At 43.6% G+C, this 25,212-nt stretch overlaps 1 long non-coding RNA gene and 1 pseudogene across 2 annotated transcripts in view; both read left to right on the forward strand.

Annotated features, from left to right (window-relative positions):
- The window catches only part of LOC147342698 (uncharacterized), a 153,335-nt gene that overhangs the window by 97,180 nt on the left and 30,943 nt on the right, over nucleotides 1–25,212 (forward strand). For both annotated transcript variants that reach the window (XR_015157084.1, XR_015157085.1), the window contains exon 7: nucleotides 24,484–24,708. This is a non-coding gene — a long non-coding RNA (uncharacterized LOC147342698). The remainder of the gene's footprint in view (nucleotides 1–24,483; nucleotides 24,709–25,212) is intronic.
- Nucleotides 11,596–12,418, forward strand: LOC147342699 (S-adenosylmethionine decarboxylase proenzyme 2 pseudogene; annotated as a pseudogene).

A 25,212-nucleotide genomic window follows, 5' to 3' on the forward strand; every position in this document is an offset into this window, starting at 1 on the left:
AGAGGACGAGCTGTTTGGGTGGCATCACTGACTCAGTGGACATGAGTTTGAGCAAGCTCCTGGAGATGGTGAAGGACAGGGAAGCCTGGCGTGCTGCAGTCCGTGTGGTCACAAAAGTAGGACGCGACTGAGTGACTGAATGACGACAGCAACATCTTAATATTGTCTCATGCGTGCTGTTGTATGAGTTTGTTTAATTTGTCTGCGACTGTGGACATTAAGAAATATTTTTTCATTTCTATTCGAGTGAAAATTTCATTCCTGTCATCTACTTGGTTTGCTGATTTCTAACACCTCTTTTCTCTCTTCCAGTTGTTCTGGCTTGTTTTGCTCGTCTGGTTTATCTGCAGTCTTCTCCACCGTTTAGCCTTCTGTCCTTGTGATTTCTGAAGGCCATTTTCTCTAAGTGGCTCAGTGTCATGGCGTGTTTGCCTTTAATTCCGTAACTGTATCTACGTCTTGCCTTTTTGTATTTCCTAAATTATTTCCTTTTTACACGATGCATTTTATAAGATCTTTACTGTGGTCATTTGGGCAACCGCAGTATGAGTCATCTGCAGTCGCTTCCTCTCCTCACCCCTCGCAGCTCCATCCTGGCTTTCTGGGAAACCCCTTCTTTTAAAGAAAGTCCTCAGGACACTGGTGACTTTCTCTGGTGACTGGCTGAGTCTCAATGCCCTCTGCAATCTCCTTCTGGCCACCTGTTCCTGAGGAGAGGAATATTCTGAATTCTGGAGTCTTCTACGTGCCCAGCCTCTGCCATGGGGGATGCAAGAGTGTCACCTTCTCACCCACTTCAGTGTGAGGGGCCAAGAGAGTGAAAGCACGCTGTCCTGGGGAAGCTGCTCTGCGGACCATTTGTAGCCAGAGTGCTGGCAACCTTTCTCCCTCAACCTCTGTCTCTATACTTTCAAGCTTGCTACTGACTTCTTTTTGAGGCAGGGTAATAATTTTAAGTCCCCTCTGTCCCTGGATCAGATCCAAGGAAGTGCTGACTGAACCTGGGGTTATTCCCACAGACCTCAGTGCCAGAGATCTGAGATCCTTTTGCATGAAACAGATCTTCATTAAAGAAGAGGACTGTTTCTTAACAGTGTGGAGAGGGGGCTTCCCTGGTGGCTCAGTGGCTGATGCAGGAGGCACAGATTGCATCCCTGATCTGGGAAGATCCCACTTGCCTCAGAGCCTCTAAGCCTGTGTGCCACCATTACTGAGCCTGTGTTTTGAGCCCGGGAGCCACAGCTATCGAGCCCTTGCGCCACAACTGCTGAAGGCCACGTGCCCTAGAGCTTGTGCTCCACAAGAGAAGCCACTGCAACAGGAACTCCCCACTACAGCTAGAGGAAAGGCACGTGGCAGTAAAGACCAGCATAGCCGAAAATAAACAAGTAGACAAATCAATAAAATTTAATGAGAAGTGTGACACGGCTGTCGATGGGATGCTGTTTCTTGCATCTCAAGGGGTAACAGATGAGTGTGCCTGTGGGGTGGCCACAGTTGTAGCTCCTGCATCGCACGAGTGCCCTTCCCATTGGCTCCTCTCTCTGCCCTCTCCAGGCCAGGAGGTGTGGCTGCTCTTGTGTGAACATTTTCTCTTCTCTCTGAGCCGACAGCTTGGATCTCTGATGCCTCCACTGCTCAACCTCATGGCCTTCTGGGCTGTCCATGCGACTCTTCCTGTGCTGCCAGTTCACGTGATAGGCACCTCCCTCTAGGTGCCCGGGAAAGCCTGCTGTACAATGATCCTCAGAAATTTGCTCGATAGATTCCTCTTTCCCAGAAAAGTTGATCTGAAAGACTTCCCGTCATCTGGACACACGGAGCCCAAGTGGGGCTGGGGCCTCCCAGGTCCCACAGATCCAGTGGGACAGAGCCAACGCCTAATTCTGCTTCTCGTGTTCACATCACAGAGCATATTCTACTTGTCTGATTAGATAAACTCTCCAAGATAAAGCGTCCGATATCTTGGCAAGAGACATGAATTTTGGAAAACACTTTTCCTCGAATTTAAAGTTTTAAGCCTTCTTTTCTCTCCAGCTTTGTGGAAGGAAATACCTTTGGCAAAGGTCGGGTGGGCTGGCACCTGTGTCTGCTCAGCCTCGGGGAGAACTGGCTCATGCAGTAAGAACCAGCTTCTTCCAGATCTGATTAGAAGTCGCACTGATTATATGATCTACAGTCAAACGTAACACCCTCTGGCCAGCGTGCATTCTAACTACTTGGCTGTTTGGTCCCCTTGCAATCCTACTTTAATTGTGAATCTCTATGCCGTGAGCTGGCTGGTTACCTGAGAAGATCTATCTTGTGTGGACTGGCAGGGTCTTCCTGGAGCCCGTGGGTCACCCCTCTAGGTGCTGTAGGGGCTTGAGGTTGATTTCAAAGACTTGCTACAGTTTCTAAGTGAAATTTATTGCCATAACATCACTCTCGTTAATTTGACCTCTGATGTGCTTTCTTGAGTGGGAGGGAAGGGTCAGACTGCTTCAGTGTGTGCCAGGAAAACTGCCTTTATCCTTGGGCACCCTCAGAGAGCACTGCACACATGCCAGGGCTCTAAACACGCAAATCCTGTCTGTCTTCCATTTTGTAAATAGCAAATCCACATGAGGTTGTGTGATGAAAAAGCAAAGTGCTTCTTCCATGTTGTTAAATAGCCCTGAAGTGCATTTGCAACTTGAAGCGTGAGAGATTCAGCAGCTGGGGGCCAAGGCCAAACAGTTTTCTCGGTGGCAGGATTAGGTGTCATTGCAAATCTCACACCTCTGACAGTCCCAGCCATGTGGGATGAGGGCTACACAGGTAGCTATTTAATTTCTAGTCTGTATATAGTATGGCCGTAATACGAAACCTTCAGTTCAGTTCACTTCAGTTCAGCCGCTCAGTCGTGTCTGACTCTTCGTGACCCCATGAATCGCAGCACACCAGGCCTCCCTGTCCATCACCAACTCCCGGAGTTCACTCAGACTCACGTCCTTCGAGTCAGTGATGCCATCCAGCCATCTCATCCTCTGTCGCCCCCTTCTCCTCCTGCCCCCAATCCCTCCCAGCATCAGAGTCTTTTCCAATCAGTCAACTCTTCGCATGAGGTGGCCAAAGTACTGGAGTTTCAGCTTCAGCATCAGTCCTTCCAAAGAAATCCCAGGGCAGATCTCCTTCAGAATGGACTGGTTGGGTCTCCTTGCAGTCCAAGGGACTCTCAAGAGTCTTCTCCAACACCACAGTTCAAAAGCATCAGTTCTTCAGCGCTCAGCCTTCTTCACAGTCCAACTCTCACGTCCATACATGACCACAAGAAAAACCATAGCCTTGACTAGATGGACCTTTATTGGCAAAGTAATGTCTCTGCTTTTGAATATGCTATCTAGGTTGGTCATAACTTTCCTTCCAAGGAGTAAGCGTCTTTTAATTTCATGGCTGCAGTCATCATCTGCAGTGATTTTGGAGCCCCAAAACATAAAGTCTGACACTGTTTCCACTGTTTCCCCATCTATTTCCCATGAAGTGAGGGGACCAGATGCCATGATCTTAGTTTTCTGAATGTTGAGCTTGAAGCCAACTTTTTCACTCTCCTCTTTCACCTTCATCAAGAGGCTCTTTAGTTCCTCTTCACTTTCTGCGATAAGGATGGTGTCATCTGCATATCTGAGGTGATTGATATTTCTCCCAGCAATCTAGATTCCAGCTTGTGTTTCTTCCAGTCCAGCGTTTCTCATGATGTGCTCTGCATATAATTTAAATAAGCAGGGTGATAATATACAGCCTCGATGTACTCCTATTTCTGTTTGGAACCAGTCTGTTATTCCATGTCCAGTTCTAACTGTTGCTTCCTGACCTGCATACAGATTTCTCAAGAGGCAGGTCAGGTGGTCTGGTATTCCCATCTCTTTCAGAATTTTCCACAGTTTACTGTGATCCACACAGTCAAAGGCTTTGGCATAGTCAATAAAGCAGAAATAGATGTTTTTCTGGAACTCTCTTGCTTTTTCCATGATCCAGCAGATGTTGGCAATTTGATCTCTGGTTCCTCTGCCTTTTCTAAAACCAGCTTGAACATCAGGAAGTTCATGGTTCACATATTGCTGAAGCCTGGCTTGGAGAATTTTGAGCATTACTTTACTAGCATGTGAGATGAGCGAATTGTGTGGTAGTTTGAGCATTCTTTGGCATTGCCTTTCTTTGGGATTGGAATGAAAACTGACCTTTTCCAGTCCTGTGGCCACTGCTGAGTTTTCCAAATTTGCTGGCATATTGAGTGCAGAACTTTTGCAGCATCATCTTTCAGGATTTGAAACCTTACTGAGCCTATTTAAAAGCATGCTTTTGGAGCTATTTTAAGACATGAGAAGATGTTTATGGTGATACTAAGTTTTAAAAAATGGTAGTATTAAAACTTCTTATTTTGTATGATATCAGTTTTGTTATTTGTATATATGTCCCTGCTAAAATGCTATAGGTGATATCTTTGAGTGAATCCATTATAGGTACTTTCTAATATTTTTCATATGCGTACAATGTGTATGAATTATTTTTACAATAAGAAAAGACATGCTATTGAAATAGCATAAGATTTTAAAAATCTCTATTTTTTAAAATAAAAAATAGACATAGAATGATATAATGAACCCCCATTCATGGACCATCGTTCAGCTTCAAAAATTACCAATGATTGGCTACTTTTGTTTCATTGATACTCTTATCTACTCAACTTGCCCACTTTATTATTTTTTAATTAATAGACTTCTAATTTTTTTAGAGTTGCTTTAGGTTCATAAAAAGTTAAGCAGAGAATTATGTAGAGTTCCCACATCTCCTTCCTACCCAGTGTCTCCCATTATTAACATCTTGCGTTAGTGTGGTTGGTACATTTGTTACAATTGATGAAACAGTACTGAGAAGTTACTAACTGAAGTCTATAGCTTGTATTAGGGTTCACTCTGTTTTGTACAGTTCTATGAGCATAACTTCTTATTCTACAATTTATAGAGTCAGTTATTCCCAAGACCATGAACGTCTGGGCCAAATCTATTTGAAGTTTCTAAACTGCCTTCTAATTATTTAGTCCAGGAACCAGTGAAGTGATGAAAAAGTCCTTGGAACCAACTGAAAATTATAAAGTTGAGGAAACAGAAGACCCTACTACACATCACTGAGTGCAGTGGGCTTGTGCTCAGGCGTGTCTGACTCTTTCCGACCCATGGAAACTGGAGTCCACCAGGCTTCCATCTGTGGGACTTGGGGCATAAAAGCAACCTTAGTGCACGTCATCTTCGCCCACAGTGTGGGCGGAGCTGTGGGCTGGGGAAGAGCCTGAGTCCTGCCCTGGTCAGTTTGGCCTGGAGGGCACAGGACTGGCTCTTCAGGGAGCAGTAGCTTACTGAAGCACTGTTGAGGAGGCAGGAGTGGGAAGGAGCCCATAAAACTTTCCACTAGCCTAACTAAAGTTAGACCCTACAAGAGAAGTAAAAAAATACCAAAGTAATGCTTGTGGCAGCCTAATAAATAGAGGATTTCTCAGCGGTGGAATGCGGGTGGGGCATGTGCCCGGCCATAACCTCGCGGCTGCCCTCAGCTCTTCCCAGACACCTACCAGGCACTAGTTAGTCACATCCTCCCGTGCTGGGGTCCAGGTAAGGGGTTGCGGAGCAGAGATCATTTCCCCCAGGACCTGTGCAACAAGTCAAGAGTTTAATGCCTCATCCTCCCACCAAGCATTAATAGACTTTGGGATCAATAAGTGTTGACTCAGACCCAAAATCTGTCATGCCAGTTGGTGTAGAGACCACTTCGACTGCTTGATATTCAGCAATATCACCGACTGGCTTTTATTCAGACCCAGGCACGCCAGCACTGGGCTGGGCTACAGATCTAGTGGGAACAAAACAGACTGAGTCTGTGCCTCATGGCGCTGGTCTCTCACCATGGACACTGGGGCTCATAAGGGCACCGAGGTCTGCTCCACCTTTATTTTTTCTCCTGGGACCCAACCTGCCTGCACTCCACCCGATGTGTAACCAGAGTGGGGCAAATCCTTTCATAGACATACGTAGTCTGCGTTTCCTGAAAGTACAGCAGGCCTGAAACCAAAGGCTAAGTGTCCGATTCACCGAATATTCTGCTTATCGTGATGGTGCGGTCCAGCCCATCCTGAGCGGGTGCAGTTACAGAAAGGGCATGCTGACTGCTCTTTCCAAAACCAGTCACTTCTCACCCAGAGGTGCATACCTGCATACTTCTCCAGGAGAAGCATCAAACTCTCAACTCAGGACCACCTTGACTTCTCAAGATACTTTTCAAGTTAATCTGACAAAACCTACGTATAAAAGCAACTAGTAACTCTGAAAGAGAAAAATAGAAGGGACTAGGTATGCATGATTTAAACATATATTTATGTTTCTGCAGAAAATGGTACCTGGTAAGAGTTCTAGATACAGCCTTACCTCCTTTTCCATAAAGAAACAAAAAAACTGGATACTATAGACAATATTTCTGTAAGGTATTACACTTGGTACTTCCAACAGCATGAGGGTTGGCAGCGTAACTGGCCCTATTTTACAGAGTGGGACATCGAGCCCCTTGGGACGTACGTGACTGACATATATTACCAGTCAGCAAGGGGCAAGATGGGCTTCCCTGGTGGCTCAGTGGTAAAGAATCCACCTGCAATGAGACTCAGGAGACACAGGTTCGATTCCTGGGTCAGGTAAATCCCCTGGAGGAGAAAGTGGTAACCCATTCCAGTATTCTTGCCAGGGGATACCACCAAACATACGTGCAAGGGGCAAGATGGGTGTTTTCCCAGCCTCCCTTCCATCCCAGATTAGTTGTTCAAACACTGACAGTCACGAACACAACAGTAGAAAATGTTCCTCTTCCAACTAGTCAAGTCACCTTAGATATTGATATGAATTATTAACTATACGGTTTACTTAGCAATACAAATAAAATTTAAAAAATACACCTTAAAATTAAGAATAGAAAAACAATACATTAAAATGTTACTATACTGAACAAAACTTAGGTAACTGGGAGAGCATTTTGCAAATCACTAGAGAAATTTTGCCCACTATTTGAAAATAAGACAGAACTTTGGGACAAAATTACACTCAGTAAATTTTCTTACTCAAGTGGCATGTACATTTCTGTTTCACCAACTCTGCTTTATCATAAATTATGTGAGAACCTATTTTGATGTGTTTTGCTTTAGTTGAGAAGGGAGTGACAGCGATCTTTCGATCCTGTTTGCCTTCTCGGTGGAAAACTGTCGTTAGGAGCAGTTCCAGAGGCAGACGTGCAGGCCTACAGCCTTTCAGAGACGCCGCAGAGGACCTGGAGAGCTGCTGGCAGGCACCTTCATTGAGGCAGCTCTGTCGCATCAGGGCACCTTCCCTTTGCAGTTCATGACTCGGCACCAGATCTCTTTGAAAACTTGCTCTGATTTCCGGAAGAAGCATACTATGCTGCAGTATCTCCATTGAGCCACTGACATGGGCCAGAAAATTGCTTTTTAAGTGGTCAGGTGAGGCTGGCAGGTACTTTCAGATCACCAGTGCAGTACAAGGAGCCTAGAAGGATCATGCTGCTTCTGCTGCTGCTAAGTCGCTTCAGTCGTGTCCGACTCTGTGCTGCTGGCAAATTTGGTGTTCTTTCTAGATGCCCCTGGAGAAGGAAATGGCAACTCCCTCCAGTACTCTTGCTTAGAAAATTCCATGGATGGAGGATCCTGGTAGGCTACAGTCCATGGAGTTGCAAAGAGTCAGACACAACTGAACGACTTCACTCTCTCTCTCTTCACTCTAGATGCCCGAGACCTAGGGATGGGGTCATGGTCAGGGATGCTGATTGGAAACCATTTCTTCCTGACTGTGGACATTTCAATCTTTCTGCACTCCACATTTCTACTACATTGGTCTATTTTTTGAGCATTGCCTATGTTACTTCCATGCAAATGTTTTCCTACAGTCCACCGTCTCACTGCTGAGAAATAGCTCTAATCCCACCTCCCCCAGGAGCTTTTCCAGATCTTGTCAGTCACCAACCCCTCCCCATAAGTTTTGTTCACATCCTGGTGGGCCTTGTGTCTTGGGCTTGCTTTCTCACTGGACTGTGAGCTCTTAGAAGGAAGGCCTCGTTCTTATCCGTCTCTGACTCCCTCCTCCCCATCCCCAGCCTCTAGTTTTGGCTCAGTGTGTGGACCTTGAAGGGGCTTCATTGTGCTTGAACAGAAGTAAAGGACATTTGAGATTTTCTCCATCATGTGCTTGATGTTTTCTCTGTCCCATAAACAAGTGGAAATTGGCTTGGGACCTCTGCAGTGGTCCGTGGCCCTTATAAAATCCAAAGGGGAGAGAGCCTTGGTTAAAAGAAGAAATGGAGAAAGGTCAACTTCTAATTTTCTTTGCCTAAGGTCAGATTATTACTTCTCTGAATTGCTCCAACTTGCTGAAGTGGAAACTTCCTTTAATTTGGAATAGATAAGAGTAATTTTGGGCAGATAAGATAAGAGCTCTGGGAAGCTATCATTGCTCACTGGTTTGACAGAGATACTGCTACAAAATGATTATGCAAGGCTTTTTTCTGTCTATTTTGAACTATTTTTAAAAAATCTAGGTTATTGATTTAAAAACAGTGGATCAAGATTTCCCTCTGGCACTACTGGAGCCCGGAGTGTGCCCGGGGGCCTCTGGCGCTCCAGACAGCCTAGCATTCAGTGGACACAGTGACTCACCGTCTCTTTGGATTCATCTGTTATTACTTGATTACTTGATGGAAATATTGGAGAGAATGAAGTTGTAAACTAGGTTGAGGACTTGTAAAGGAGTCACAGACCTACTCAGCCCTCAGATCCTTCTGTAACGTCGTGTCAAGAGGACTGCGTGTTTCACAGCAGCACCTCATGCTCCTGAGACAGGCCTTGTCATTGCTCTGACTGGGGAGGCATCGCGGCACATCCTATAGTTCCCATGAAAGGCCAAACACAGCCTGTCATGGAGAGCCTATGTGCTAGGGACTGTTGAGTTTGGGGATGCAGACACAGAGGAGCTTAGGACACAGGGAGCAAAACGAAGGCATAGGGAGATTCCTGCGCCGTTTCCTTCTGCTTCAGGGCACAGCCCAGCCCCCAGAGTGTGCCACCACAGCCTGTCCTTCACCCAGGGGAAGGACAGGCAACCTCTGCTGTCTGCCTGATTTTCCCTCCTCACACCACTTACTCTCCATCATTCCCTCATCCCTCTCGACACATACAGCACTGTGCCCCGACCCCCTCCTTTATTTTGGAGGTGCTCATTTGGGGAATAAAAAGGAGAGGGAATGACTATGGATGAGACATGGGGTAGAAAGTCAAAGGAGGTCTACTCCGCACAGGTAAGGACTCCCGACCAGCTGACTGTGCAGCGCCACGGTCAGACAGGAGCAGGGACTGTGCTGCTTTCCACTGCTGTGCAGGGGCGAGTTTGAACAAGGTATAGCAAGGTCACGTTCAGCTGTATAATGTTGGTATTTGAAAGGGTATTGTGTTTAGGAATAGGACTCTTTATGCTCTGGTGGTGAGGGAGGCTGAACTGGGAATGAGGTCCAGTGCAAAATCTTTGTGTGACCTTAGATGTGTTATTGAACTCGAGTCTGTGTGCCCAACACCCAGCGAGACCAAATAATACCAAAATGTCAGAGTTTGGAGCAGAGAAAATTTTACTGCAGGGCCACGCAAGGAAATGGGTGGCTCATGCAGCAAAGCCCTTTTATAAGAAGGCGAGGAAGAGATGTGGTTAGCTGTTGCAAACTTCTTGGTGTCAGACCCTCTGTTTTTTGAGGTCAGGTCATGATATTCCTGTAAACCTCACCAAAACAAATATTATTCTCAGTTCTGGTAAGAAAGGCCAAGTCCCAAGGCTTGGCTTTCACCCTCTGAGGTCCAGGCCTTGACTAAGGGAGGGAGGTGCCCGTGCAGAACAGTTAGCCTGCCTGAGAGGATTGGTCCACCACCCAGTCTGGGTCCTCCCACCAGTGCTAAGTCCGGCCGAAGAGTCAGATCTTAGATGGGGTGCCTGCAGGGCTAGCAGAGAAGGCAATGGCACCCCACTCCAGTACTCTTGCCTAGAAAATCCCATGGATGGAGGAGCCTGGTAGGCTGCAGTCCATGGGGTCGTGAAGAGTCAGACACGACTGAGCGACTTCACTTTCAGTTTTCACTTTCATGCATTGGAGAAGGAAATGGCAACCCACTCCAGTGTTCTTGCCTGGAGAATCCCAGGGACAGCAGAGCCTGGTGGGCTGCCGTCTATGGGGTCGCACAGAGTCGGACACGACTGAAGCGACTTAGCAGCAGCAGCAGCAGGGCTAGATCCCACAGACCCTACCCAGCTGTCATAACTGAGGGAGCCAGGCACCCAGGACCCAGCGGCCCTTAGGTTTTTCATTTCAACTGGAGATAATCACTTGTACCAATAGAAGCACATGTTGTAGCAAATACCAATCAAGTGAATTCCTAGCTCACAACAATTGCCTTTTTTGGAGAATGGCCCCGGCCACAGAGGACGACCTGAAGGAATGAGGTGCAGTGTCCTTGCAACTTAACCCTGACCTCTGGTCACCTCCTAGGGGTAGCCTGCTGACCTAAGCTGGACCAGTTTTTGAAACTTGAACAGAGAGACTGACACTGTTTGAAGCTGTTATTTTAATGGCAGTATCCATATAGTCCAGTTGCTGAGACCTTCATGGATGGCAACCCATGGAGACTGCCCTTGCCGTTAGGTCACAGAAGTGGGGATGGTGGGGGGATGCTCCCTGCTGCATCAAGTCCTGGGCCTGGCCAGTGGGCAGATGTGGCAGAGACACAGCCATCTCTGTGTTCAGCTCTGCAGGACACAGCCCTTGGCCTGACCCAGCCCCCAGGTCATCTGGCAGCCCCACGGCCCCAGGGCCTGAAGGGCCCTGGGAGAAATTGCAATCCACCTCTCACCACACCCTCTGCTGGGGGAACCACTGCGAGCCTGACTACTGGCAGAGCAGAACCCCTAGCTGCTGTGCTAAGTGTCTCGCGATAAGTGTCTGGCACTCAGGGTCATCACTTAGGGCTGCACCCGCCCCACCCCCATCACACGCGGGTCACTTGCTAGCTGCCAGCTCTCCCCCTCAGATGGCAATCAGGGGACGCTGAGACACGGAACTGTGTCTGCCTCTCTTTCCAACAAACTCGTGATCTTTCGTCTCTCTCTGCCCTCAAAAGAAAAAAAGAAAGTCCAGGTAAATATTATTAATTCTTTCCTTAAAAAAGAGTCAATATAAAATTAAAGCAATAAAAGGAGACTGAATTTTGGTAACACAGTTGAAGTAATTAGTGGCACTCACAGCAAGGAGAGAAAGGATTTAGTTGATTTTCTGTTGCTTTCGGTTGTTTGCTAGTCTTATGGTGATGGAAGTTGCACATTTTTTTTTAAAGGATCCAAGAAGCTGCTGGACTTTTGGTTCTCCCAGCAACAACCTGTCACAAACCAAGGATCTGATGAATCTTCAAATCACCCCATGATTCCAGTGGGATATATTTTTGAAAGATGTTTGTGGTTAGTCATGAGTGTGGCAAAAACTGAAAGTTACATATTCAGTAAGAACGGCATGTTTGTCTCCAAGAGACAAAGATGTGTGGTACCACCTTCTGCTGAAAGCATTGGTTTCCCTGTTGAACCTTGCACAGAATTATAGTGATTTTGACTCAGTTCAAATTTCTTTTATTCTCCAAAGAATTTAATGAAGCCATCTCATCAAAGGAACCCACCCTGGAATTTACAGGAAGAAATAGTTTCTTAATGTAATTTCCCCAAATGCAGCAGTGTATTGTATAGGATGGATGAATTCTGAGAGTTCATACTGGTATACTCTGGATTTCCCAGAGACTTGGGTAATCAGTCAGCTGGATCAAATCCAGGAAATACTGATGAGTGAGCTTGATGCAGAAGTTAGGGACCAATTTCATGCAAAAGATGGTGCAAAGATACCATTCATGGAAGCGGAGTTTGTGCTAGGTCCTGTCACTGGTATCACACTGTTCAGTCCTTGTGGGGATTCAGTGAGTGGCATGAAGTCATAGGGAACTTATTGGACTGTTCACGCCATTCCCATAACCAGAATTTTCTCATAGTAGCTTTGACACAAACTTTAGCTAGAACTGTTATAATGACCTGTTTAGGAAAGTTGTGAGTGTTTAAGCCAGGAACATTTTTGACCACCTTGTTTGTAAATCAGAGTTTTAAATGTCCCACACTGCTTTCCTTGCCCCAGAAGGTTGAAGTTTAAATGCCTTGATTGACAGAGGGGTTCTATATTTAGTGATTACAATTTTATTTTTACCAATTTGGCTAAGAAATGATAGTAACAGAAGAACTGATTTAGAAAAATGAAGAAAAAATACAAAACACATATAGAAGGAAATGATGGCTCCTTTCTATATATTGATACTGAGGTCCATGCTTTCCACAACCACCACCTCAAGATGCAGAAAGCCCTAGATGTGATGACAGTCTAATCATTTTAGGTTGTATGTATCATTATACTGGGAGTTAGATATCTAGCATGAATGTCCTCTTGTGTGTTTAGATATCCTATACCACTCTTGCTGTGAAACTGAAGTGCTTGTAGAAACAGCACTTTATGAAACTTTATAATAGATATGAAAACAGTTCAGTTTGGCTTATGCACAGTGTAATATTTCTCCAGGAGTCATCCCCATAGACCAAGCTTTGCCCACATTAGGTATTGGCCTCAACCTAACCATCTGGGACTGGTCTATTCAATTGCTGTCAGAATTTTACATTCTGCTTACTGCTACTTTCTGGAATATATTCTTTACTAATATTATTGAAACCAATTTCTACTTCATACTTTTTTTTTTTTTTTTTGCTATAGCAGTTAGCTTTCCTTCCATGAATCAAGTTCTCCTAAGAAAATGATTGTGGTTATTCCTTTTTTGTATTACTATTTTAACATTATTGCCCCCTGCATTCCTAGTCCTTTAATTGACTTTTCTTACCTGTGTGTCTCCCCTCCCCCCATCAAATAGAGCAATACACTGTCACACTGTGGGTTTATACTAATCTTATCCCCCATAGGGGAGCCTGGGGTAGATCTTGGACTTAATATTCATTTAAGGTTTAGAGAATTTGGCTTCCTTTTAATTGGCATGGGCTCCTTTGAAAGATAGTGACAAAATCAACTTACTTTGTTGATTTTCAGGATGGCCCACTGAGTATTATAGATTGAGAAGTGGGTGAACAGACAGGACTGTGCAGAGATCATATGATGTCTTGTGTTTCCGGTAAATGAGGTTCAGTTCAGTTCACTTCCTTTTCCTGGACTAGGCCTTTACTAATGTATAAAATAGTGGTGTGCAAGGATTTATTATCACTGAGCTTATTATCAGGGAGATTGAGTGTGAAGGTTGTACTGGATTCAGTACATCAAGCTGGCTTGGGTCATTCACTTTGACTTTTACATTAGTAGCCATTTCCATGAAATTCCAGTGGTAATTTCCTGTAAACCTTGTTTTAAAGCAGAATCAGTGTCTTTTTCATCTTGCGACTTAAAATCCTATAATTTTGTGGTGCGTGTGGTGACATCCACATTCACCTGTTCCCCTCATTGTGTGCTCCCTTCACTGTGGCTTCACAGGATCGAGTGAATAGCTGCACAGGAAGGGAGAGCGCTGTTCATAAAGCACAGTGTACAGTGTTCCTGTATAGTCGACAGGAAATGCCTGGAAACACAGGCTTTCAAGAGTTAGCATCTTTTAGCTATATTGGCAAATACTGTGGGATTTAAGCAGCCAAGAGAACAGCAAAGTTGACCAAATTTTGTATTTCTTCTTGTATTTTTTTATTTTTGTGTTGATGCAGTGATGTCTGGTTTCTTCTGTATTTATAAATGAACCACATTTCATTGGTGTCTCTAAACATAAAATCTACTTTGCTTGAAATCAAGTGGTTGGAATATTGTTTTGACTTAAAGCATATTGTTGATTGAAACCTTCATTTAAGAAGCTTTCAATCAATGTGATCAGTACTTGATTCTGTAATTAGCACAGCACCTAATGTTTTGGTGTCCTGGTTTTGAGGATCAGTGTTCAGAGTAGATTTTGTTTTTATACAGTATTTAGTGGATATGATAACATTTGTTGGCTCAAAGTCTGTTTTTTCCTTCTCATCAATTTAAGAATTATATCCAATGTTGAAAACTGTACAATCTGACACACTGCAGCAAAGCCTGGAAAAGTGGTAACTGTAGATTACGTAGGGATATAAGTTAATCTTAGTATAATCGAAGAGAGAACATTTGGTGCCATAATTTCTGCCTTCATGGTGTTGGATTTAAACCAGTTGAAATGCATTTCTCTACAACAATGTAAGTATCAGTGAAAGTTTGCTCGATTAAAATGTGCCTACAAGTTTGTTTTCTTTACAGTGGATGCCCAGTCCTGTGCATTCGTTGCCACCAGTTACCTATTAGCTATGGACACTTTCCCACCTAACTCCTGAGATAGTGCTTATTCTATTAGAGGAAGAAATGATCTGACGTGGGAGACACTGGTGGTAGAGGATGGGGAAGGGTGTGGTAGGAATCCAGAAGGTGGGCATGGTCTATAGGACCCAGACCTTGGAGAGTGGGCCCTGGAATCCTCAAGGCAGAAGACGCAGAGGTGGTGAAGGCAAACCTCACTTCCTGGTGTCTCTTTGTACCTGTCCTGTGAGCACTGCTCCAGGCTGGGCTCCGTGAGCAGGGCCTGCCTTCAAGGACTTACCTTTCCTGCAGGGCCACTGGAGTGGACTTACGGCTCGTTTGTATTTGCAAAAGAGGAGTGTTCCCTGTGCCTGTGAATAGTGTTGGCTGCATTTACCTTTGGAAAGGGTCTATCCTGAGGGGACTTACCTTTCCTTTGTGAAAGGAGTCCAGAAGCAGAAGGAATAAGACTCCTCCTCACCCGAGTGTCCTCCTCAGGTCCCGTGGCTGTTGACCCCTGGGTGACAAGGGTGGATTTCCTCTGGAGCTTACAGGTGGGCAGGCAGCAGCACTGACGAGGCTGGTGGCAGTCAGGCCCTGAACTACAGGCAGGACTGAAAAGTGCAGCCCTGGCAGTGGGCTTGGGATTCTGGTCTTCTGAGCATCCTCTCCCTGGACTAGAGAAAATCCTTGCAAAATAAACCATAGGCAGATGATTCTAATAAAGTCTCTAGCATGATAAGTCATTTCTATATGCCTTAGCCTGGCCTCCTTATCATTTTGTATTATGCAAACAGGAATTTTAGACAGACATACCTCTTTTATTACACTTCACTTTATTGGGCTTTACAGATTTTTTTTTAAAACAAATTGAAATTTTGTGGCAACCCTGTGTTGAGCAGATTTGAACAGCATTTTCTCACTTTGTGTCTCTGTGTCACGTTTTGGTAATTCTTGCAATATTTCAAATGTTTTCATTATTATTGTATTTGTTTTGGTGATCAGTGATCTTTGATGTCATCATTGCAATTGTTTTGGAACTCCAGGACCACACCCATGTAAGACAGTCCACTTACTTGATACATGTTGTGCGTGTTCTGACTGCTCTACTGACACGTGTCTCCCTGTCTCTCTTCCTTGCCTCTGGCCTTCCTATTCCCGGAGACACATGGACCTTGAATTTAGGCCAGTTAACAACACTACAATGACTCTGTGTTTGAGTGAAAGGAAGAGTCACATGTCTCTCATTTTAAATAAAAAGCTAGAAATGATTCAGCTTAGTGAGGAAAGCATGTCCAAAGCCAAGACAGACCCAAAACTAGGCCTCCTGTGACAGTCAGCCAAGTTGTAAATGCAAAGGAAAAGTTCGTGAAGGAAATGAACTCCAATGAACACATGAATGATAAGAAAGTGAAACAGCCTTATTACTGATCTGAAGAAAGTTTTAGTGTTCTGGATAGAAGATCAAACCAGCCACAACATTGCCTTAAGTAAAAGCTTAATTCAGAGCAAGGACCTCGTGCTCTCTTTTCTACACATGTGTGCTTTCTTGAGGAATCAGTGGGAGGGAGGGAGTATGCACAGAGCCTGCTCAGTCCCCTGCTGGCCTGTGCTCCTGCAGCACCAGCCTTGCTGACCACACCCTGGCTCACCCCTCAGGGAACCTGGGGAGGCCACCACACCAAGGCAGAGAAGGGCAGCATGGTTCCAGCCTGCCTTTCCTACGCAACCGACTTGTCTACTATCCTGCACACTCCCAAAGGGCTTCATTGTAATTGATGGATGCTTTGGTTTTCTTGGTGGCTCAGAGGTTAAAGCATCTGCCTGCAATGCGGAAGACCTGGGTTCGATCCCTGAGTCGGGAAGATCCCCTGGAGAAGGAAATGGCAACCCACTCCAGTATTCTTGCCTGGAGAATCCCGTGGACGGAGGAGCCTGGTGGGCTACAGCCCATGGGGTCGCAAAGAGTCGGACACGACTGAGCGACTTCACTTTATTTCTTTCTTTGGTTTTCTTAGTCACTTTCATTTTCATCTCCATGAGTCATAATTCTCTTTAATTCTGTGAAGGCTGAGAGAGGTGAATAAGCTGAAGAAGAGAAGTTTGAAGCTAGCAGCGGCTGGTTCATGAGGTTTAAAGAAGGAAGTCACATCAAAGTGCATGTCTTTAAGAACATTTTTGGACTTCCCTGGTGTTGCAGTGGTTAAGACTCTGTGTTCCCAATGCAGGGGTTCCCGAGTTCTATCCCCAGTCAGGGAACTAAGATTTCCCCATGCCACAGTGCAGAAAAAAATTTGTGATTTATGGGAAGAGGTAAAAAATGTCAACATGAACAAGAGTTTGAAAGAAGTTGATTCCAACCTTCATGAATGACTACGAGGGGTTCAAGACTTCAGGGGAGGAAGTAGCTACAGAAGTGGTGGAAACAGCAAGAGATCTAGAATTAACAGTGGAACCTGAAGATGTGATTGAAATTGTGCAATCTCATGATACAACTATAACAAATGAGGAGTTGCTTCTTATGGATGAGGAAAGAAAGTGGCTTCCGGAGATGGAATGTACTCCTGGTGAAGAAGCTGTGAAGATTGTTGAAATGATAACAAAAGACTTAGAATATTACATAAACTTGGTAAAATAATAGCAGAGTTTGAGAGGACTGACTTCAACTTGGAAAGAATTTCTATTGTGGGTAAATGTTGCCAAACCATTGCATGCCACAGAGAAATTGTTCATGAAAGGAAGAGTCAATTAATGTGGAAATTTCATTTTTGTCTTATTCTAATAAATTTTGAAAGTCACTCTAACCTTTAGCACCCACCACTCTGATGAGTCAGCATCTATCAACATCTAGGCAAGACCCTCCACCAGCAAAAAGACTACAATTTGCTGAAGGTTCAGATGGTCAACGTTTTTTTAGCAATAAACTATCTTAAATTAAGGTATGTACAGTTTTAGGCATGTTATTGTCTACTTAATAGACTACAGTATAGGGTAAATATAACTTTTATATGCACCGAGAAACTAAAAAGTTTGTGTGACTTTATTGTGATATTTGCTTTATTCTGTGGTCTGGAATGGAACCTGCAAAATCTCTGATGTATGCCTGTATTGATTGTTATTTCTAATCTCTGATAGAACAGTATAATATTCTGTGCATTAATTCTGACTAATGAATTTATTTTTACCTTATTTTTGATGAAAACTGTTGCCCATGAGAGTATCTACTTAGGTTTTGAAAAAGACATTAGAGTTTTTTCTTCTACATATTATTTGATACATATTTTATATACCATATATCAGTAAAGAAGCCTAATACAAAAATGAACACCTGTGAACTTACCACATAACCTGAAAGGCTGCCTTTGTATTCTTCCCAGCTCTTAATCCCTCCTTTCTTTCAAATCCTGAATTTTATTCTTAGTGTATACCCATAAAGGCTTCCCTCGTGGCTCAGTGGCAAAGAATCTGCCTGCACTGTAGGGATTGCAGGAGACTTAGGTTCGATCCCTGGGTTGGGTAGAACCTCTGGCAGAGGGAATGGCAACCCACTCCAGCCTTCTTGCCTAGAGAATTCCATGCATAGAGGAGTCTGGTGGGCTACAGTCCATGGGGTTACAGAGTCAGACATGACTGAAGTGACTGAGCACGCATGCATATATCCATAATTGTCTCATACATGTCTGAATCTCCAAACAATATAATGTTTGGATTCAGAAGATACTGGCTTTGTTTGGGAGAATGTGGTACAGTGATTAGAAATGATTTTAAAATCAAGCTGACTGGGTTGTGATCTCAGATGAACCATTTCCTAGCTATGTGGTCTTGAATGCATTATTTACCGTCTTTGAGCATCTACAAATGGGAGTAATTCTTCCCACCTCATCTCCCTCCTGAGGATTTAATGGGATAAGGAATGTGAAGGACCTTGTACTTTCCTTGTCTACCTCCTTCCTCCTTCTGCCTCAGACTCCCTGGGAACTCCTGTGAAGCACATCAGCCCTTCGCCACTGGCACCTACTCCAAGATACCAGCCTTAAAGCAACAGAGAATGAGAAACCCATGCAATGAACAAGAGTACCAGACGCTTTTACAGCCCTTCATCTGTCCACACAGGGAAGACAAATGAGGCAGCCAGCGGACGGTGGGTGCCATTACTGGGTCATTAATTACCAACTTGTTTGGCCTTGGCAGGAAATCATTCATCATTTTCCGATGAGTAGAGAACTGCAGAACCTTCTATCCGTCCTCCGTCGTTCTGAACCAGTGTGACAGATGTGATCGTCCTCGCCAGAGTTTTCCCTCCCACGGCGCCTTATCCAGATAAGTGAGTGGGATGACGCTGCCCTGTGGTCTGCTGGATGCAAGAGCCTGAACTCGGAAGGGGCCCGGGGCCAAAGACTTCCAGGGCTGGAGAACTATGCCAGAAACCCCAAAAGATAAATGAAGGCTTCTGGAATGAGATGAGACGATGAGTAAACTATTTGCTTTGAGAATGGACATGACGTTCCAGAGAAATCAACTTTAGCTGCCAAAGTAACCCTTTTAGAGTTCACAAGGAACCGCATCAGGGCTCCCACATGTGAGCTTGTGCTCAGGGCTGGCGTATGAGGCTTCACAGCAATCAAGGGGTGCAGGGTTACTGAACTCCTGGAGCAAAGGAGGAGCCAGAGGCCCAGAAGGCAATAGTTAGTGTCCAGATAAAAATATTTAGGCAGAGGCTGATTTACATTTCAAACCAACATCTGTCTGATTCCAAAACTCAGGCGTGCTCTGTGACACCATCTTGTGTTCCTCAGCAGGCTGACAGGTCACCATGAAAAAGACAGATGCTGGCCAGTAGCGTCTTAACCACTGATTGCCCACTGCCTTTAAACACCCACAGCTTCTTTGGGCTGAATAGATAATGCATGATGCATCTTTGGCCTTGTTACGTATATCTAATCTTAGAGGCCCATTGTCTCTTCTTGAAATGATTTCAGATTGGCTAAGGTTTAGAGGCAATGACACATTCATTGTTGGAAGTGAGAGGGAAGTCCGCATTTTCCCCTGTACTGATGAGACAGAGAGACTGTCTCAACCTTTTCATCACCACAGGAGACTTTCAGGAGAAGCAAATGGCCGAAAGTTCTAAAAGCAAAGGGGAGGAGGTTTAGCAGAAAGAAGCAGGGGAAGGAGTCAATGTGGAATCTCCAATATAAGTTGATAGGTAAAGACCATGAGATACTAAGGAAATGAACAGAAAACATTGTTTTGAGTCCTTAGGTCTTAGCAGAAGAGAAGCCTCTACAGCCTGTAGCTGGGTGGTCAGGTGATTGGGCTTCTGTACGACCAAGCCTGTGCAAACTGAAGCGCCTGGTCGAGGATGGGGGGAGGGCAACATAGTGATTGAGGCTACAGTTGAGTTGCTTCCCCAACGAGAGACTTAGGATTGGAGGTGGCTATTATTTTTGCCAATCCATTGTGCTTAGGGTGAGGGTCTCATGAACAATATTTAGGAAGTATCTTAAGTAGTCTTAGACTTATAACTAAAATTATTGTCACAGAATCATTTGTAAGTCGTATTCTCTGATAGAATTAAGAACCAAGTTATTGGTATCTGTAGAGAGTAGCTATTCAGATTAGAGAAACTAAGGTTAAGTACTAAGCTATAATTTTTCTTGTTTCACTTATACCCCATCCATTCCATCCTTGCTTTAACTGTCCCCTTCCAATGAATCATTTAAAAGAAAACCCAGATATTACATTATTTCATTAATAAATGCTTAACTGTATAGTTCTAAGAGAAATGGGTTATTAATAAAAACATGCCAATTTTACCTTTATCACACTAAAAATACAAAAAATAATCCACTAATATCATCTTGTAGCCAGTCTATGGTTAAATTTCCCTGATTCTTTTTCAGTTAAAAAATGAATTAAAGTGGACCATATATATATATATATACTTCTCTCCCAACCAAAAGTTCCCTCTCCTTTTTTCCCTTGTTACTTATTTGTTGAAGACTTGGGTCATTTGTCCTGTAGAATTTTCCACATTCTGCATTAGTTGACTTTACTCTGTGGTGCTGCTCCTTTGTCTTGTCTTGTTTAAATTAGTAATTAGATCTAGAGGCTTATCAGATTTGGATTTTTTCTAAAACTATTTCCCAGTTTGTGTCTTTCCTATTGCATTTCATCAGGAGCACTGGAAAGCTGGCATCTTTTTTTTCCCTTACAGGATGTGAAGATTCATCAGTGAATTCAGGTGATATCAGCCTGATCCACCCACTAAGAAGTTTCTCACCAACCTTGCACCCAATGGATTTGGCAGCTATTGATGACTTTCCAGACTCATTATTTTATTAGGGTTGCAAAGTGGGGATTCTCTGTAACAGTAATTCTCTCTGCATTTATCAGCTGTAATTATTTTATAAATAAGAACTTTTAATCATCAGTTGGATTTCCTAAAATATAGTTTATCCAGGAATGTCCAAATAAATGATTGATTCTTTCCAGTTATTTACTAGTTTTCCAGAAAATTCTTTGGTTTTCTAGCAATCTCCAATGTGAACATTGTGGCCTTTTTTTTGTTGTTTTTAAATCACTATTGACTCACAGATTTTAAATTCTTTGATATAGTTCAATTCACTGAAGGCATTGTACTTTTTGATGCTTAAATTGTCCCATCCTTGGCAATTCTTTCAAATTGGCTGCTGGGTCCTTTGACTTTTTTTTTTTTTTTTTTGTAGTTTTGGTTAACTTCTTTGCTTTCTTTGGGCTTCCCTGGTGGCTCAGAGGGTAAAGCGTCTGCCTACAATGTGGGAGACCTGGGTTCGATCCCTGGGTGGGGAAGATCCCCTGGAGAAGGAAATGGCACCCCTCTCCAGTACTCTTGCCTGGAAAATCCCATGGACTGAGAAGCCTGGTAGGCTACAGTCCATGGAGTCGCAAAGAGTCGGACACGACTGAGTGACTTCACCTCACTTCACGTGGTTAACTTCTTTGCTTTCTGGTATGACAGTCTAGAATCATCTCAAATATTTCTGCAGGGACCTGAATACTAAGGTCTACATGCTTGGAGTGATTATTACTACTTGGTTTTCACTGCTTTAGGTAGTTTCAGTGGAAATATATTTTTTTGCTGAGTTAAAAAGCACACACCTCTTTTTATTTGAGTAAGAAAAATACGCTCTGACCATAATGTGCACAGGCTTATTTCTGGCCTTTGTATTCTGCTCGCTGGTCTATGTGTTTGTTTTATGCTAACACCATCCTGTTTGGTTACTAGAGCTATGGATGTGTTTGTTTTATGCTAATACCATCCTGTTTGGGTACTAGAGCTATGGAGCGTAGTCTGAAGTCAGGGAGCGGGGTACCTACAGCTGTGTTCGTTTTTCTCGAGATGACTTTGATTATTCAAGGTCTTTTGTGGTTCCATATAAATTTTAGGATTATTTGTTCTAGTTCTATGAAAAATGTCATGGGTATTTTCATAAAGATTGAATTAAATCTGTAGATTGCTTTGGGTAGTATGGGCATTTTAATAATACTTATTCTTCCGGTCAATGAACTTGAGATATTGTCCCATTTCTTTGTATCACCTTCACTTTCCTTCATTAGTGTCTTAGAGTTTTCAGGGTATAGGTCTTTCACCTTCTTGGCTAGTTTATCTTTAGATATTTTATTCTTTTTGATGCAATTTTATTTATTTATTATTTTTAAATGTCTTTTTATTTAAATTTTTTAATTTTTTAAAATTTACTTATGTTTACTTGAAGGATAATTGCTTCAGAGTATTATGTTGGTTTCTACCAAACTACAGCTTGAATCAACCACAGGTTTATTCATGTTCCCTCCCACTTGAGCAATTGTTTTCTTGCTTTTTTCCGGTATTTCATTATTAATGTATAGAAAAGCAAGAGATTCCTGCATATTAATTTTGTAACCTGCAATTCTATGAATTAATTATTTCTAATAGTTTTTTTCTGAAGATTTTAGAGTTTTTTAAATGTACTATCATGCCATCTGTGAATAATGACCATTTACCTTTTCCCTTCCAATTTGGATGCTTTTTATTTCTTTTTCTTGTCTGATTGTTGAGACTAGGACTTCTAATACTATGTTAAATAGAAGTAGAGTGAACATACTTGTTCTTGATTTTAGAGGAAATGCCTTCAGCCTTTCATCATTGAATGTGATGCTAGATGTGGGTTTGTTATAAAGCAAATGACTAATAGTGGAAATAAACATAATTAAAATTAATGATAAATAGTGTAAGGAAAAGAAGGAGCAGCCTGAAAGGGATTTTTAATAGATCAGAATGAGGGCAGAGAAAGCCTTTCTGAGGAAATGATCATCAGGTTGGTGACTGAAGGAGGAGCTGGGGATGGGCCAGGCAAAGATGTGGAGGAAAAACATGGAAGGCAGGGTGAAAACGATGGAAAAAGTGATGAGGCAGAAGAAGGGATAACTTTTCAAGTTGTGAGAGGATTGTGAGGCTAGATCTTGTGAGCAAAATGGAGGGTGGCAGGAGATATAAAGGGAGGTGTGTGTAAGGGGCAGCTGGCAGCTGTCTGGTGGGACTGGGGACTCAACCCTAAATTAAAGAGGATGCCACCAAGAGTTTAAGCAAGTGGTGTGATCCTGTTTATTCTTTAATATAGCATTTCAGCTTCTGTGTCCGGTGTGAATTGGGGCGTGTAAGAGCAGAAGTACTAAGAGCAGCAGCAGAGATGACTGATTGCCTGTTCTCAGGAAATTCCTGACAGTGGCTCAACCTGAGGTGGTGCGGTGGAGGTGGGGGAGAAGAAGGTTGAGTCCACTGAGAGGCAGAATGGATCAGAATGATTGGATGGAAGGATTAGACTAGATGAGAAAGAAGAGGGAGGTCTCCAGGATAACTCCTAGGCCTTAAGCATAAGCAACTAGCTTACTAATGGTGACACTGAAGAGCATTAGATTGAAGATGGGGGAGACCATCACTTTGGGGCATTTTGATATGACTGTGAGAGATGGAATGCATGCATGCTCCTGCTCAGTCATGCCTGACTCTTTATGACCCCATGGATTGTAGCCTGCCAGTCTCCTCCATCCATGCAATTCTCTAGGCAAGAGGAGTGGGTTGCCATTTCTTCCTCCAGTGGATCTTCCTGACTCAGGGATCAAACCTGCGTGTCCTGTATCTCCTGTATTGGCAGATGTTTCTTTACCACTGAGCCGTCTGGGAAGCCAAAGATGGAGATATTGGGAAATGTATTTGAGTGCATGCCCTTGAACCTCTGGAGGTATCAATATAGAGGTTGTAGACACAAACAGGACAGGAGAAACTTACCCAGAGGAAGGGAACCAAGTGAGTAAAGAGGTTCTAGGACTTAATTTGAGGGACTCCAGCATCATCCGCTCAGGAGGAATAAAGTGCTGGCCAAGAAGATGGGATTATTTTTAGCAATAGCAAGAGTGAAAATTAATTTTTCTTGATTTATATTCATAACATTCCAGAACAAAAGAGATCCTAGAGATATGTAGCCTGCCTCCCCCATTTAATAGAAAAGAAAAGAAGTTGTAGAATTCGGAGATGATAGACTACTGCCTTCTAGCCCTGTAAAAATAGTGACTTCTGGAGTAACACTGATCACACCAAAGGAGAAAGTGATCAGTTTAGTTCTGCCCATAATTTGTAACTGATTCTATCAAGACATAATTCACACTTAATTTTTTTCCACCTCCAAAATTAGTGCTTGTCCTTAGGTAGAAAAATTAGCTTGCAGATGCAGAAAAGATGCAGAGTTAAAATTATACAGTTGTTCTTAGAAGTCCTTCTCTGAGGTGCAAGATGGTTCTCTCTTCTGTGTTCTGCTAGAAGCACTGTGGCTTCCTTTGAACATCACCACAATCTTCTGTGGAGCAACTTGCAGGTCTTTAGGGTCTGAGAACTGATGCTAGTGATCACAGGAGGCAGATGCAGCTGGACATGGCCATCATTAATGCTGTTTCCTCATTTTCTTCTTTCCCTCCCCCTAGGCTTATGGTGGACTTCCTTGGTGGCTCAGCGATAAAGAATCTGCCTGCCAATGTGTGAGACATGGGTTCAATCCCTGGGTCAGGAAGATTCCCTAGAGAAGGAGATGGCAACCCACCCCAGTATTCTTGCCTGGAAAGTTCCATGGACAGGAGCAAGCTACAGTCTATCGGGTCACGGAGAGATGGACAGGACTTGGCGACTACACAACACCGACAAGGCATATGGTAGGGCTGCACTTCTTGGTTCCCTTGTGGTTAGGCGAGGCCATATGATTCCTTCTGCGGAATGAGTTATAAGTGGGAATAATGCGTCATCTCCAGACCAGAGCTTTTGATTGCTGATGTGAGGTCTCTGTCGTGTTCTTGCCCTCTGCTACAATGACTGGGATTCTGGAAATACTGGCTGCTTTATCACGCTGGATTGCTGAGTGACTCTGAGGAGCAGAGCCCCCTTGCTAATCTAAAATGGGCATGTGGCATAAGAAGACATAGATCTTTGTTATTTTAATCCACTGAGATTTGGAGATTGTGTGATATTGTAGCATAACTTTGTCTTATGCTGACTGATACCTGGCTATTCTCGTCTCTTTTCAGAGGCTTAATGGGCAACTTGTATATTTAGTTCTTCAAGGAAACACAGACAGCATTCCCCAGATGGGTTTGCTGCTCTGCTAGAGGCATCGCAGCAGACGAATAGAACTGTACTGTCATTGCCCTACCTCCTCTTAT

Source organism: Bos grunniens, chromosome 28, assembly GCF_055505025.1.
Source record: "Bos grunniens cultivar Pamir isolate PY7600 chromosome 28, Bosgru_T2T1.0, whole genome shotgun sequence".
NCBI lineage: Eukaryota > Metazoa > Chordata > Mammalia > Artiodactyla > Bovidae > Bos > Bos grunniens.